Genomic DNA, 12269 nt, shown 5'->3' with positions numbered 1-12269 from the left:
ACTTGGACTTAAAACAAAAACCCATTTCTTCAGGGAAAATTCCTAACTCCCCTTTTAACAAATCCAATAAGAATAGGCTGAATGTGAACATACAAGCTCTCTGTAATCATAAAACTGAGTATTTGTTTCTATCGCACATGATACCTATTTATAACACTAGTCAGGAGAAACCTCTATCCAACAGTCAGCTAAACACATAAACCCAAATACATCATCCTTTTAAAAACACTCAGTTCAATGTTCTTTTCTCCACCCAGATTATCCCATTCGTATGTCTACGGACTTGGGCCTCTGTTAGGGTACATCCAGGAAACCCTGGCCTTCTTATTAACTGTTTTGTTTAACCAGCCTGGTATTTCCTTCAGGCCACTCCAGAGCACTTTCACGCCCTTGACACCTCTTACATTTCTTTCAAGCACTGCCATTGTTTTAGGTAGGTACCATCATGTAGGTTTCGACCTTATGCATCTATGCCAGGTTCTGCAATATCCTCACAGTTTTTCCCGTTGAGCCTCCTGTTGCAGCCATGGTACCAATCGATCGCATCGAGAGCCTTCCTCTTTTTCACTGTCCCTTTGCTTTATCAGACATAATGTCTTCCCCAGGGGCTGGTCTTTCCTGACATGTCCAAAGTGTGCCCATCTTAGACTCTTAAGGTGCACTATAGCTGTATTTCTTCCAAGACAGATCATTTTGTCCTTTCAGCAGTCCATAGTAAGAATAACCAAAGGAATAATCTAAGAATCAAAATTTTCACTTCCCTTACCCTGACCTTTCTTTTGTAAAACCCCATGCTTTCATGAGCCTGGAGCCATTGCAGTTAATTCCACTCTTGACACCAACTGATGAAATGCCGTACGTCTGACCTCCTAGCTACACGAAGGGGGAGATTCCAATGCCACACCAGCCCAAGCTAATTGCCACAAGGCAGAATGCCTTGACCCTCTATCCTTTTTTTACCCTTATCTGATACCAACATCCCTCAGTTGGCACGCTACCTCTCTGTTGGGTTCAATAATGTATTGCAACGTCTTCAAAAAAACTTACAGGCAATGTTCATGGTTATAGAATTGCTTAAGGAAGCTAACCAGTTACAGAACGTTAAGGAAACAGGTTTTTTGGTCTGCATTGCCTCTTCTCACCCACGATGGTAGGCATCTCTTTCTTAGTGTTGCACCTCTGCCCTCTACCTCATGAGCTTAGCACTGCTCCTTTGCTTTGTCTTCTGTTCTCAGTGCCTTGGCCTCTGATACTTCTGGTGCCTCCACTACTTCAGGCAAGGATCTTACATGTGCTCACTCCTGGTGTTTCCATCTTGATTAACATGGAATGTTTCTGTCTGCAACTGTTATCATTCACTCTTATATACACAGTGCAATGGGAAAACCAACAAATTCCCTCAGTTAGCATTTCACATACCCTATTTGCTTGATATGGCCCCAAAATTTGGTGGGAGTTACAAAGACATGAATAGAAAAGCCATTCCAAGTAATTTCACTTCAACACAGCTGCCCTCACACCCTCCACCACTACAGGAACTCTTTCAAGGAAAAGCAGCTTGCCTCCCTGTAACACCTCTCCCTTATGGAAAGGTGAGAAACTTACCATTGCGTCATTGCTTGCGTTATATAGCTATTAAACCACTGGCCTGAATCTTTTAGGAAAACAGTCGATTGCAGAAGGAGATCTTTGAAGTTGTGGAAAAGTAGTCAGATTCAGAGAAGCTGGTGCTGAAACTGCAGAATGACCTTGAGTTTGTGCTGAAGGACAAGGCAAGTGCTTCTGCTTATTCTGAGTCTTTCAACTAGAATCATGGTCAGTAGTGTGGGCCATGTCTTGAAAATGATACTTGGGTGATAGAACTTTGGTTTTTTTCCTTACAAAAATCCTGTAATGGAGAGAAATCTATATAATATCTTTTTCTTTCCCCTTTTCATGACAAGTCACTGTGACCTAGTGCTACCCCGCGTAGTATGGCCTCTGTACTGATAAAGCCAGGACCCACTAATAGTACTTGGGATTAGCCAGAGAGGCCAAAGGAGCACTTAGAGCGTGGTGTCATCTACCCTAAGGACGTTGCTGGGAAGGGAGAAGTTGCACCAGAGACAAGGCAGAAGTGCATCCCAGCCACCACAGGCTCCGGGTCCTAAGAAAACGCTGTTGGTGGCAAGACCTTTTAAACAAGTTTGAAAGTAGGTAGACTGGATGCTTTTTTCTAGAGCTACTGGAAAGTAGAAGTTAGATTCCCAGAAGGAAAGTGAGGAGGTGGCCCCAGGAACCTGGCCCAAGAGGACCTGCCTTACCATTCTCTGTATTGTTGCTTTCTTTCTGGGTCTGACATCAGCTGGAACCAGATGGCACTGCACTCTTCTCTCAAGAACAGTTCATGGCGATCCTGAAGGAGTATGAATTCAAGTGCAGGGTATGTGCCAGGGAAGTTTGGGGGGCTGGGCCGGGGGGGTTCCCTCACCATCCTCAGCTCTACTGCACTCACTCTTTTGACTGCTGTGAGCAGTCACATATTAATCTTGTATTGGGTCTTACATGCCAGCATTTTGGTTGTTGGTACCCAAACCTTCACCTTTGCTCATTCCCATCCTCTTCCCCAACCATTTCTACACTGGGGCAGGGTCAAAGCTTATGGGGAACTTAGGGTTTTCTCTAAAAGCATGACCCTCTGGCTGCATCAGCAGGTCTCTAGACCTCTTGTGCAAAAAAGTCCAAAGAACTCTACTTCTTGTCTCATTGTACCTGCTAAGAGGGTGGTGTTCAACCATTAGAATGGACAGAACTGTAGGTGACCAGTGTCTGTGTAGCTCAACCTAGCTGATGGCTATGAGAGTGGCTGAGGTTTGAGCAGGCCATGTTCAGGCCCTCCTTTTGGAGGTTGAAAGAGGAGACCACTGAGAGTATCTTCTTGAAGAGACCGGGCTTCTACGTTTAGCCTTGATTCTGCTGAAAAGCCTCAAATTTGATGACGTCTACTTGCTGCGTGTGGAAGGTCAACTTGATATCTAAAAGTGGCCTCATGTTATAGCCACAAGAATGTCCCAAGAAACCAGGCCCAGTGCTCCAGACTTGACGGCTGCTATTCTTCTACTGTATATCTTTCTTTAAAAACAAAGTTGTTGTGTGGGTGTTTTTTAATCATTTTATTGGGGGCTCTTACAACTCTTGTTACAATCTATACATCAATTGTATCTGACATATCCGTACATATATTCTGTCTTTCTTTTATAGACATTTACTTTCCATGGAGCCCTTGGGATCAGCTCCTCTTTTTTTCTCTCCCTTCTCCTCCCCCAACCCCAACCCTCGTGGCCCCTTGATACATTGTAGATTGTTAATTATTTTCAAATCTTACTCCGACCGCCATCTCCCTTCCCTTCTAGTTTCTGTTGTTCTCCCCCCTGACTGGGGGTACGGGATTATATGCTATTCATTGCTATTGGTGTCTCCTCTCTCCCCACTTCGCCCCCCTTCCCCCTACCCTTTTGTTGTCTCTATTCCCATTCCTGTTCCTGGTTCCATGTGTCGTGAGTTTTATCTCTTGCCTATGCCTATGCGCATGCTCCCGTCTAGTCTAGATTGGGAAGCGGCACTGAGGTCGTGATAGCGGGGAGTGAGAAGCTGTTGAACTCATTGGAGTACAGTCCTTCATAGTACTGTGCAATTACCCTTTTGATTTTATTAGGGTTCATTGTAATGTCCCTTGTTTCATTCCTCATCCTTGCTATTGAAATTTGTTCCTTCCTTTCTTTGGTTAGGTTTTCCATGGTCTTTTGATTCTGTTAATCCTTTCAAAGAACCAGCTTTTAGCTGCATTTCTTTTTTCCATAATTTTCTTGTTTTCCCTTTCATGAATCTCAGCCCTTTTTATTTTTCTTTTGCAATTTGTAGGATTATTCTGCTGACTGCTCTAATTGGTGTAAGTTTTGTGTCAGCACATCAATCATACGTCTCTTTCTTTTTCATGTGCTTACATATTACTATCAGACTTTCTCTGATAGCGGCCTTTGCTGTCTCAAAGGTATTGGTAACTGTATTCTCATTGGTTTCTAGAAATTTTCTAATTTCATATCTTTCTGAGCCAGTAACCACTCCTTTTGCAAAAGAGAGTTATTTTTCTTACAATTTTTCCCTTGTTTTCTTCATCATCCTTCTGTCGATTTTCAGCCTTATGTTATAGTGGTCGGAGAGAGAAGTCGGTATGGTCTCTTTATGTTTGAATTTACACAGATTCAACTTATGTCCCAGCATGTGGTCTATCTTTGAGTATGTGCCATGGGGGGCTTAAAAAGAATATGAGGGTGTTTTTGCATTTTGGTGGAGCGTTCTGAAAATATCTATCAGGTCAAGTCATTTAATCATAATGTTTAGATCTGTTGCCTCCTTGTTAAGCTTCTTTCCTTGTGATCTTTCTCAGAGAATGGTGTATTAAGGTCACCTACTATAATTGTTAGCCTGTGATTTCTTTTATCATCTTTTGGAGTGTTTGATAAATTTTGTGGACGTCGCGTTGAACATGAATATATTTATTATGTTCACTGGTTCTTCATCTACTGTTCCCTTGAACATTATATAGTGCCCCTACCCCTTATGTCTTGTTATGGCTTGTACCTTGGGAACTATTTTTACAATCTGAGGTTAGGATTGCAACCTTTGCTTTTTTTTGAATGGCCGTTTTCTTGGTATATTTTTCTCCAGCCTTTGATTCTCAGCCTATTTTTGTCTGTAATCATAAGATGTGTATCCTATAGGTAGCAGCCCAAGGGGTTGTGTTTTCTAAGTCAGGCTGCTAACCTCTGCCTTTTATTGGCTGAGTTCTGTCCATTGTTATTCAGGGTTATTATATCCAGCTGTGGACTCTGTGATGTCATCTTGTACCTTTTGTGTTGAATGTTTTCCTACCTCCCTTTCTTATCAGTGTGTTGTCCATTTGTGTGTGGTTCATTCTGCCTTTCTTTGCCACTGTTATCTTGGGGGCTGTTTACTCTTTGTTTACATCTGGGTGGAGTTGTTTTATGTGGCAGTCTCTTGTTTTTGTTTGGTGAGTGATGTTTTTCTGCCCATACCGGTTTATAAGGATCTTTTGTAGGGCTAGTTTCTTTTATCGTAGTCTTTGAGTTTTTCCTGTCTGGGAAGACTCTAACTTCTCCATCTATCTTGATAATTTGGCTGGATAGAGTATTCTTGGGTTTGTGTTATTTTCTTCAATTTCTCCTCTTCACAGTGTCCGCTGATTGGTCTCAACAGACTCTTGTTTGAGTTCCTTTATAGGTAACTGTTTCTATTTTCCCTAGCTGCTCTTATGAGTCTGTCCTTTTCCTCTAAGTTGGATAGAATAGCTGTTATATGCCTTGGTGATTTCTTCTTGGGAATTCAGTCCAGCTGGTGTTATTTTGGCCTCCTGAATAGTTGCCTAGTTTTCATTTATTAATCTGGAGAAGTTTTCCCCTAAGAATTTCTACACTATTTATTATGCCATTGACTCTTTTGTTGTGCCTTGTTCAGGTAGTTCAATTATTCAGATGTTGTTCTTCATAGCATCAAACATGGCTCTCAGCTTTTCTTCAGTTTCTTTGATTATCTTGGCTAACTGCCTTTCCCATTTGCTGAAGTCTGCCTGTTTATCCTCTAGGCCACTGGTGCAATTCTCTGCCTCATCAAGTCTTTTGGAGAAGTCTGTGAATTCACTACTGGATTTGGTTATCTTGTCCCTGAGGTCTTTTATTTCCCTTTGGTGCGTGGCCTTTATCTCCTCTATCATTTCATCCTTTTTTTATATTGCTTCCCTCATATTCTGTATAACTCCAAGCAGAAATCCTGAAGATTGCTTTCTGTTTGCAGATCAATGTCTGCTTCTACTATACATGTCATTATGTTCAGGACTTCTGGCATTGCCTTTTGTTTCTCCTGTTTTTTCATTGAGGTTTTTGTGGCTGGTTGCTGTTTGTGTTGTGTTGTTTTAGAAGAGCCTGGTGCCATTTTTCAGAAAGTCAACAAGCACTGGTCTCCTACTTTGGAAAACTCATTGGAGTGCGTCATTGAACTGCCTGCAGCTAAATGTACTAGGTCAGGCTACCACTTTTTCCTCCTGTGGTTTTACTCCTTACCTAGCCAACCCGTATCCTGTTATTTAGAGGTTACGTTGGATGGTCCTCTCATGGGACTCTGGTTGGGTGATTGTGGACTGGGGAGGATGACACTGCACTGGATGATCTTACAGGAAGCCATGGTGGTGTGGCCCACAGCGGCTTGGAACACCTCAGGGGAAGTGCGGGGGTGCTTCCTGCAGCGGGATTGCCACATAGTGTTGATGGGTGTGCCCACTTTAGTGTAGAGCACTGCAGATAACAGACGGAATTGTTCTAGTAGCAAGATCTCCCATATAGGTCACACAGATGCTCCCACAGCAGTATGGCACACTGGAGAGGGCTCACACAGAGCTGTCTTAAGTTGTGTAAAGCACGGCAGCAAGTAGGAGGAAGTTCCCTCAGCCATGTGGGACCACAGAGGACGGGGAGGGGCCCAGGGACCCTCCCAGCCACATGGTGCACCGTGGAGGGTGGTTGGGATTTCCATCATCTGCTTACAGGGCTTTGGAGGGTTGATGGGAGTTCTCCTAGATGTTTTAAGGGGAGATTCCCCCATTTGAGGTGTGGCAGAAGACAGGCAAGATTTCCCCAGCTGCTTGTAAGGCTACAGAGGGCAAGTGGGCAGGAGCTGCCCCAGCTGAGTGGAGGATGGATGCAGTTGCTCTAGGTAAAGAGCAGTGACCTGGAGCCCAGCAGTGACATGTGAAAGGAAAGACAAGAAAGAAAAAAGACCAGGTGGTGGGTACCGAGGCCAATTAGACTGTGGAAGAAGGGAGAGAGAAATAACAGCCCCAGTCACCTGACTGTGGGGCTGGAGGGGTTTAAACCCTGCTGAAAGGCAGCAGTAAGCTGTGGTTGTGTTGAAGTTAAGCCTTTGTGCTGGCCAAGAGAGCTCAGATCCAGCCGAGACTGTGGCAGGGGAAAGGCTAAGCCATAGCCAACCTCTACAGTAGTAGCCCAAACCCCACAGCTCTTCAAGACCTAGTGTCTGCTCATCTTTAAGATGCTCTGCCTGTGACCCAGAAGAGTGATATTTCCCTCTCAGTGACTTTCCTCCACTGATTTCTGCAGAGTCCCTCTGGAATGCTACTGCATCACCATCTTGCCACACAGACCTATTCATCTTTTTCTTATTGAAGTGTTTCAATTACGTATATCATTGCCAAAATCTTTTTCCTAATCTGTAGATAACATTTTTACTTTTTTGATGAAGTTTTTGTTTTACTTTTCTTAAGTCCCAGACTTCAATTTTGTCTTCTGTTACGTGTGTATCCTTCATTAATATTTGACATTTTGTGTATCCCCTGCAATAGCACTCTTAAGTTTGTCCATGTTTTCTCATTGATTTTCTGGTATTTATTTTTAGATATTTGATCCATATTATATGTTTTTGTGGGGGTGTGGGGCATTAGTCTTATTTAATTATTCTGCAAGTCGAAATCCAATTTTTCCTGCACCATTTGTTAAAGAGACTCATCTTTATGTGGTTATTGTAAATGGTATTGATTCCTTGTTTTCTTTTCCGGAGTTATCTTTGTTAGTATGCAAGAATCCTGTTGATTATTATATGTCAATTTTGTTTCCTGCCATGTTGCCAAATCTTTTTATATTTTCTAGCAATATTTTTGTTGAGCCTTTGGTGCCTTCTATGTATAGAATCAGATCGTCTGCAAATAGTGACAGTTTTACTTCTTTGCCCATTTGGATTTTTGAAACTTCTTTTTGTGTCCTGATAGCTCTGGCTAACTTCCAGTACAATGTTGAATAAGAGTGTTAATAAGGAGCATTGTTGTGTAATTCCATCTGAAAGAGGAATGAGTGCTTTCAGTTTCTCCCTATTGAGTAAGATGCTGGCAGTTGGTTTTTCATATATGTCCCTGATTTCATTGAGAATTTCCCTTCGAATCCTATTTTTTAGTATTTGTATCTAGAATGGCTGTTAGATATTATCAAATACCTTTTCTAAATCAATTGAAATGCTCATGTGGTTGTTTTTCTTTTTTATATGGTAGATCACATTCATTATTTTTCTCATTTCAAACCATCTTTGCATCCCTGGAACCAATCTCACCTGCTGTGGTTCTTTTGCTTAGCTTTTTGATAGATTGTTGGATTCTGTTGGCCAGGATTTTGAGATTTTGCCCCTATATTCATAAGGGATATTGGTTTACAGTTTTGTTTTGTTTGAAATATTTATTTATGTTGACAAATAAATGAAATTTTGTCTTAAAGCATGGTGCAGCATGGGTAACAATGTTCACTCACGGTACTCACATGTGGGTGTATCTGCATGTGGGCGGACCCACCTAGAGACAGATAGAGGAGCGGTGTCTTTGTTCCTAAGAACATTGGTAACACAGAAAAATATGAGAAAAAAGACAAAAAGGATGGTAATAGAAATAAATTAATAAAAATATCTATTAAAGGCAACAAAAGAGAGACAATGGGAAGAAAACATAAAATTTAAATTTACAAGACATATTTTTGTTTTAAATTCTATACCATTGGCTAAATTAACTACACTATCAATAAAATTGCCTTATGCCCAAGGGGATGATTGATAATGTTCTCTAACAGAAAATAACAATTATATCTCTGAGGTGAACCAGAGCCAGATGAACCATAAATATGTGAATGGATTTTGAGCTTGCACTTAATTCTAGCCTCAATCTAAGTACAATTAGTTCTTATGAAATGGCCTTATTTGATGCTCGTCCTCATGAAGAAATCACTCAAGACATGAATGCTATAGGAAAGTGTAATGAAGAAACTAGATGGTGCCCACCTATCAGAAAAAAATAGCATCTGGGGTCTTAAAAGCTGGTCTTAAACAGCCATCTAAGTGAGGGATCAACTAAGTCCATGTGGAAGAAGCACACCAGCCTGTAACATCCTAGGATTTTAACTCATGAAATTCAAATCTGAAGGAGGGAATGATATCAGCTTCAATTATGAACACCTGGTTTTAAGGTTGTGGATAACATTTGCAAGCTCTGGGGAATCCTCTCTGACCAGAGCCATGGGATGTGAACAGCCCTGTTATCAGACAGATAGCATTGTAAAATTGGTTATTACAGATGTATTTAAGTTAAAATTTATACATCTCCCTTTTGACTCATTTTAAATATATTCCAGTTCTTTTAACCTCTGCTTTCTTTTCTAGAGCTTTTTTAATCTGTTTTCTTTGTTATTGTTGTTAGGCTTTTAAAAATACATTTTTCTGTATATGAAATCCAGGATAACTAAATCTATATAGACAATGGTTTTGGGGGCTGTGGCAGGGGAGGTTGGGGGAAATAACATGAATACAATAAAGAAAAAATGTTCTAAAATTGATTGTGGTGATAATGATTATTACAATTTATCTTAATATAATTGAGCTATTGTATGACATGTGAGTCATATGCCAATAAAAGTGTTTTTGTAAATGAATTAAAACAATTTTTCCAAGCTGTTCTCAGCCTGCTAATTGTTTCTGTCTTGGAAATTTCAACGACAATATGTTCCAGTGTTTTCTTTTGGGATCTGTGGTGTTTTGGGTTCTCTCTGCTTCCTGGAGAATTATTTTCTCCTCCTCTGTTCTGTTAAGGAAGTATTATTCCGGAATTTCTTATATGGATAGAATCCCACTTCATTCTTATGTTTTCTTCAGATTCTTTTGTTCTTTTAGCTGATTGTATCACTCATAAATTGGAGTTAAGAGATATGCCTTCAAACTCACCAATTCAGCTTTCCATTTCTTCAATTCTCTTACTCTGTTCTTCTAAATTGTTGCCTAATTCTCTTATCTTAATATTTTCTGCATTTCTTTTTAGAGGTTTTTGTTGAAGATATCTAGCTTTTCTATTCTGACCATTGTTCTCGCAAACTCTTTGTTGAAAGTACATGACAACATTTTTCTGAATTCAATTTATGATAGTTTCAGAGCCTGTTCTTTTTAAGAAAATTCCTTGAGATCTGAGTGTTGTTCATTTGTTAATCCTTCTTCTGATGAATCAGGAGTGACTGCTGCCACTGCAGCATCGTGGCCGGGTATTACGGTTGGGAGGGCTGCTAGATTTTGTGGGAGTCGATGACTTTGTTGAGTAGTGCCAGAAATGAATAATAGAAGAGGGACGGGGGAGGGAAAAAAGGCTTTGGGCAGTAAAAGGCTGTACTAAGAAAAGTTGGGAGGGGGAGGAACACTGTACTTGAGTGTATTCTTCCCTAAGGCCAAGAGCTTCTTAACATAGTCCGTCAAAGCACAGGCAATCTTCAGGAAAACCATCATGGTGCCAAGTTTGTCCTTGGGATAGCCTAGGCTGGTCCTTTGGGACCTATGCTCCGGGAACTGTGCAGGCCAGCTTGCTTGGAGAGCTGGAAGCCACATGGGACCTGCGTGCTTATTACACGTGAAGCTTTGGACCCTGCTCACAATGATAGTCTTTGAGGAGTGGAGCTGGGTTGCTGTAGCCAGCAGTGCAGAATGGAGCTACAGATGGGTAGCAGGAGACCACTGGGCGCCTCTTCAGTGGACCTGCTCTTTCCTTCCCTTCTCTGCTTGCTCCCACAGTCTCTGATATATGGAAGCCTCCTTTTACTTCACTTTCAAGCCATTGTCTGAGATCACAGGCCACCTGTCTTTTCTTAGGGCCTAGTCTATCCTGGTTGTTACATAAGGATCTACTTGTGTGTATGTGTTCAGTTGGACATGTTCTAGTCCCCTTTCTTTAATGTTTTTAAAAGTTTCTATAGAACTGGTGTCAGCACTTCTGAATTTTTTATGAAATATCCCAGTGAAGCCATCTTGCCATTGACTTTTCTTTTTATATATATTTTTGGTCTTTTTTGAAGGGGTGGAGCAGGGGGTTAATCACATTCTGAATTGCTTATTTCATAATTACTCTGCTTAAACCTATTTCTATTCATATTAGTTTAGGTATGTCGTATATTTTCAGGAATTTGTCCCATTCATCTGCACTTTCAAATCTGTTGCAGTTCTTTTTCATAGTGTTATGATTCTTTATTCAATGAATATGTTGTGTTGTCTCCAGATTCATTTCTTTGGATTATTTGCCCTCCCCCCCCCGCCCCCCCCAGTATATCCAGTAGTTTGTTTCAGTGATCCTTTTCAAAGAACCAACTTCTGGTTTGATTGATTTTTTTCTGTTGTTTAACTGTATTCTATTTCATTTCTTTCTCACTGGTATTTATTATTCATTTCAGCTAGTATCTTTGGCCTCTTGCTCTTCCTTTCCTTTTTGTTCAAGTTTTCATTTAAACAATTGATTTTCATCCATCTTTTTAAATATGGGCATGTATTGCTATGAATTTCCCTCTGAGAATGGTTTGTGCTGTGTCCCAAAGGATTTGGTATGTTGTGCTTTCCTTTATATTTGATACCAAGTATATTTTTATTTCACTTTTAATTTCTTACATAGAGAAATTGTTTTCTAGTCGTACAATATTTAATTTTGGTATAATAATAATTATTCATTTTTATTCTTCCTGTGATTGATTTCTTACTTCATACCATTATGGTCAGAAAGTATGCTTTGTATGATTTTAATGTTTTAAAACTTGAGATTTGTGGCCTAATCTGTAGTTGGTTCTGGAAAAATTATCCTGTGAAAATGTCTGCTGATGATGGATGGAGTGTTCTAAGTTAAATTGGCTTATGATTTTCTTTATGTTCTTAATGTCCTTATTGATTCACTTTTTAAATGTTCTGTCGAGAACTGAAATTGAAGGTTTCAAATCTACAAATATTAATAGCGGCACTGTAATTTTTTTTCTTTGATATTAGTGTTTGTGTCATGTTTTTGGACAGGTTAGGTGAATATATGCTAATAATCGTTGTATCTTCTTGAAGTATTAGCCCTTTTATTATGTAATAGCCTTTATCAGTATGACCACACTCCTTTTTTTGGGTGCTGGTTGCACGGAACATTTTTTCCATCCTTTATTTTCAGTCAGTTTGTGTCCTAATGTGAATGTGTGTTTTGTGTAGGTAACAAAAGATGAATCATGTTTTTTATCCAGTCTATCACTCTGCCTTTTGTGTCAATATTTTGGCTATTTACATTTTCTTCATTCTTTTAGCTAATTGGGTTTTGAGTTTCTTTTATCTGGTTTCTCTTTTTATCAATTTTCCTGTTAATTTTTGTATTTAGCATCTTTTGTTATGAGCTT

General features: G+C 40.1%; 1 pseudogene; it reads left to right on the top strand.

Moving 5' to 3' along the window:
* LOC142436586 (ninein-like protein) overlaps positions 1 to 12269 on the top strand; it is a 91141-nt pseudogene that overhangs the window by 39043 nt on the left and 39829 nt on the right.

Source organism: Tenrec ecaudatus, unplaced genomic scaffold (assembly GCF_050624435.1).
Source record: "Tenrec ecaudatus isolate mTenEca1 unplaced genomic scaffold, mTenEca1.hap1 Scaffold_426, whole genome shotgun sequence".
NCBI lineage: Eukaryota > Metazoa > Chordata > Mammalia > Afrosoricida > Tenrecidae > Tenrec > Tenrec ecaudatus.
This window is presented reverse-complemented; position numbering and strand designations above follow the sequence as displayed.